The sequence below is a fragment of the Gobio gobio genome (assembly GCF_949357685.1).
Source record: "Gobio gobio genome assembly, chromosome: 7".
In the NCBI taxonomy this organism is placed as follows: domain Eukaryota; kingdom Metazoa; phylum Chordata; class Actinopteri; order Cypriniformes; family Gobionidae; genus Gobio; species Gobio gobio.
Window position 1 is genome coordinate 34,494,092 of NC_137103.1, and position 4,909 is coordinate 34,499,000.

Below are 4,909 nucleotides of genomic sequence, written 5' to 3' on the forward strand. Positions count from 1 at the left end.
CCCCTTAAATTGATATGTAGTTTTGCTTGGTTTTCATCAAATATTAATACTTGAGCATGTTCAGTCATTGATATGGTAATATACTCATCACAATCATAATCATCATCATCAGTGTTTGATAGATTTGGTACTGTGTTGTGCCATCCAATGTAAAATTGGACAAAACAAAAAAAAAAATAGACAAAACCAATTAGGAACCACTGGTATAAATAATTTGGGGTTTGTAATGAAATGTCAGTTCTGACCTTAACCCAACTGACTTCAGTTTAATCAGGCTTGGCAGTACAACAATACACAATGAGCATACCTCACAGTTTCACGGTTAACCCCTCTTTTGAACAGTAGCACTCTTGCACACTTACATATGCTGTTCTACACTAGTGGAAGGATTATTGGAGTGTGGGTGAGATGAGGTGATTTATATTGGAGCACTCTTGGGTGTCAGTTTTGATTGAGAACCAGTGGAGGAGATCAGATGAAAGTGAGAGAGAGAGAGACGCCACAGAACAGGCAGTGAGTTTTCATAATATTCATACTCTCATCCAAGACATACTGTATTCACATTTATTTGTATTGTTCTTTGTAATATTTGAAATAAGCATTTTCTACAATCTCCAAAAAATAAGTGAAGTAATTGGGGGGGACTCTTGATAGGCTCCAAACTCATCACTGGGAGCCCATTCTCTGATAGCAATACTACATCTCTATAAGGTAATAAAAAACATGGTTGGCGAATGTCATGTATTCAGCTAAACTACTATGTTTCAACGTGTTATTTAGGCAATGATTACAGCTTGTGATAGTAATGATTACAATATAAGGTGATATTTGGCAGTTTTAAATATCCATACAAAGTTGGCGTCATCTGAGGTCCTCGCGAGTATTGGCATCCTCTGAGAGTGAACAAATATGTGTATACATTCCATACACATACATGCATTTTTACTAGGGGTGTCCCAGACTAAGGATTTACATAGTCAAAACGGAATTGTCAAGTTGTCAACGGAGGGATGCTGCAGGAACTAAAAATGGGAAGAGGTAAGCTGCTGGTTTTATACCTTGGTATTAATTGGAAGATTAGATGGGTGTACTCCTCCCGAAATTACGTTTAATAACTTCACTTAAAGCCACAATGTACATAACATCACACAAAGATATAGAAGAAACTGTATAAAACATCTTGGATCAATAAACCTGAACAAATATATATAAATATAAATAACTAAAGAACGGCCATACTGCAAACAGGATTTGCATTTCACATGTTGCCAAATCTAATTAAATCGTCTAAATTGCATGTGCGAGCACACTCTAAGTGCAGCGCAACATTGATGCACCGAAAAACAATCAAAAATGTATTTACCGAATTATATTAGAACAGAATATACCTTTCTACTAAAAAACATTAAAAACGAAATAAGTCAGAATTAAGTCACAAGGTGCAGAACAAATGTGTGCAAAATGCCTAATGTGCAGTGCATATATTCGAAACACAAGCCACAAATAGTTAAAATTGAAAACCCTGAGTGATCAATAAAAATGAATATAAAGAAATTATTAAAATAACAAAAGTATAGCCAGAATTGTCAACTTTGTCTTTTTAACTGCAGAGACAACAGTAAACGCTTAACTGGAGTGGCAGTCTTTTTAGCTAAACATATCCATATCATCCAAATATCAAATTAGAACCGGAGGAAATGTTTTGAAATCACTTGTACCCTACCTGATCGAAAACAAAATCTTTCACTCTGCCCGTGTCCGTTTGAGTCTTTTCAAATTGTTTGCGAGGAAAACAGTATGTGAAATCAGACATTAGCCCATTTCACACAGCAAACACAGGGAAATTGCCGGGAAATTACAGCACTATCTCACGACCAATTCGTACATATTTCACAAGGTGGCTAATTCGTACTAATTTGTACGACCTCACTCGTACAAACTTGTATGTTTTGTCCAAACCCAGTTACGGGTAGGTTTAGGGGTGGGGTTTGAGGTAAGTCATTTGTACGAATTCATACGAATGTGGCAAATCGTCAAATACGTACGATTTAGCAAACATTTTACACATTCGTACGAGTGAGGTCGTACAAATTCGTATGAGTTAGCCACCTCGTAAAATATGTACGAATTGCCGTGAGACCGAGTTGAGATGACTTTATCAGTAAATATACAAATATCCTGTTCACAAAAGCAATGGCGTTCTGACATTTTTTACCGCTAAGAGACCGTTCACACATCAGCACCAAAATACCGGTAAATTCTGTGATGTCAGTCTTCTTTAAATGCTGCGCTGTTAATTTGCCTGCATGAGAAGAAGCACTTTAGTTTCACTATCTGTTCAATTTGACAACATATTTTGACGTCTGAATGAAAGGCATAAGAGGGTGATCATCAAACAGAACGTGTTTTTGCTCTTAAAAACAAGAGACAGACATAATAGTATCCAACTGCAGAGCGCACCGCTAATGAATGGAAAAGAAGGCTCGAGCGCAACACGCTGAAAAAGCTGCGAGACATGGCACAACAGTCAAGGATGATCATTTAGCCATATTTAAATATAAAAACTGTTAAAAAGCTTACTGTAGTGTAAACAGCGTGGAGTAATCACGTAATCTCCATAATGGGCTATTGAGCACCCCTGCATGATCCTCATTTCATAACACCTCTGCAAAGATTCGACTGTGAGATTGGTAGTCGAATCACGCCTCTAGCATCCAATCTTCAACTATTCGGGGTCACCCCTAATTCATTCATATTTAAACATGCATGTTTTAAAATCTATTTTAAACCATAGTATCGCTTTGTGTGAGAAACTGCATATTTAATGTTTTGTTGCACTTTTGGTATCAATGGCATAACATCTGGAAATCTGGTATGACATTTAGATGGAATCTGAATGTCAAGGCATGTACATAGTATATGCCTTGACTTCAGTGTTAAAACAAACCACAGTGTTCCTAACCTGTTAGTTAGTCAGACAATTGACCAAGCAGACAGGATTGCCTGACACAAAGTCTCAACCAGATAGATAATAGAGTCCATAACAGGAATATGTGACATACATTAGTTGTGTGGTTTTGTGACAGACCATAATGATGTGTCTTTCCCACATACCAACAGAGACAGCGGGGCTGGTTGACACTTCTACAGAATAGGAGTAATTAACGGCTGATTACTGCAGAGAGTAAATATGTGCCACATACAGAGAGAAGCAGATTTCACACACAGTTTTATAAATAATTGTCCCACATTACTGCTGCGTCCCAAATTATCCATTATATATCTGAATGCCCAGATAGTTTATAGTTTTGGTAGATTTTTGAAGTATGCAAATATATATAGCTTTCCTATAGCTCAAACAGTAGAGCATGGCACTAGCAACGCCAAGGTCATGGGTTCGATTCCCAGGGAAAGCAAGAATTGACATAATGTAAAATGTGTACCTTGAATGCAATGTAAGTCGCTCTGGACAAAAGCGTCTGCCAAATGCATAAATGTAAATGTAATTGTAATATATATATATATATATATATATATATATATATATATATATATATATATATATATATATAGACTGTCAAGTGATTAAAATGTATTACACAATGTGGCGATTAATTAATCACACATCAAATTTGGCCAAGAACCCCCAAAAGATAATCAAGTCATTATTGTGTTAAATAAAAATAAATAAAACATTAGAAAAAGTATAGCTTTAGAAAAAAAAATACTTTATTTGTTTTAACATATCATGTATTACACATACACTTTTAGGCTTCGAGGGCGAGTAAATAATGACAGAATTAAAATTTTTGGGTAAACTATACCTTTAATTGGTTTGATATCACCGGTGATATGGAAATATGAAATATTTTGTAAATAAGTAAGTAATTGAGTCAATTAATTCGTTCGATTCGTTCAAACTGCTGATTTTCAGTTATAAAAAGTCTCTACTGATTGAAGAAATACAAAGTTTTCTGTCAACATCAAACTTTGCCTTCTCCTCACTCTCCCTGTGCTGTCTCTAATCTCATCCTTAATGTCTCTCAGTCACTTAGTAAATATGGATGAAACAATTCAGCATTTGAAACTGATCCACAGAGAGACTGGAGACAGGGACTGTTGGGTCGTAACGGCACTAATTAAATCCAGCTAGTTGTCTGAGATTTTTAAGAGATGAATCCCCAAGTGTTGTCCAATTTTCCAGCGTTTGCGCATAACTCAGCACTCATAAATAATTTAGACACTTGAGCGCTCGAGACTCAAAACAAATGACGATACTGGCACTTGTCTTATGTGATTTTTGAGCAATGACACAAATCAGCGGACTGAAAGCATTATGAGTGTCTCTGATCAAACATCGCATGGCTGTCATACACACAATGCCTCTGCATACTCATTTAATAAGCGCATAGTTGTATTTTTTGACTTCACAAGGGGTCAGGATTAAGACTGCCTGATTTGATATATGAAGCTTTCCAGTCGCTGTCATTGGCCATTCAAACTCATGCAGATTGCCAGAAATGGCACGACTCAAGGCAGCGTGGGATATTTTTTAATGCTTTATCTCAGCAGTGTGCCTACGCAGTCGATAAAAGGATGCTTGCGGCGGTGCAACAGAGAGAGAACATGAATGAGCACACAGTTGTGAAGGCCCTTAGTGATATATAACAGAGATATTTTTCTTGGGGCGGTTTAAGGTCTCCAGGAATCAAAACCTCTGTCAGAGGAGCGTCATCCATGATAAAATTAGAACGTGTTACTTAAATCCTCTCAGCTACTTTGTATTTAAAGGAGATAGCATACCCACGAGTAAGTTCATAAGCCTTTATACCCTTACAAAAAGTATTGTGGTGGCACCATAGTATCAGATGGTAATACATTATCATGCTAGTGCATGGTACTGTTTGGT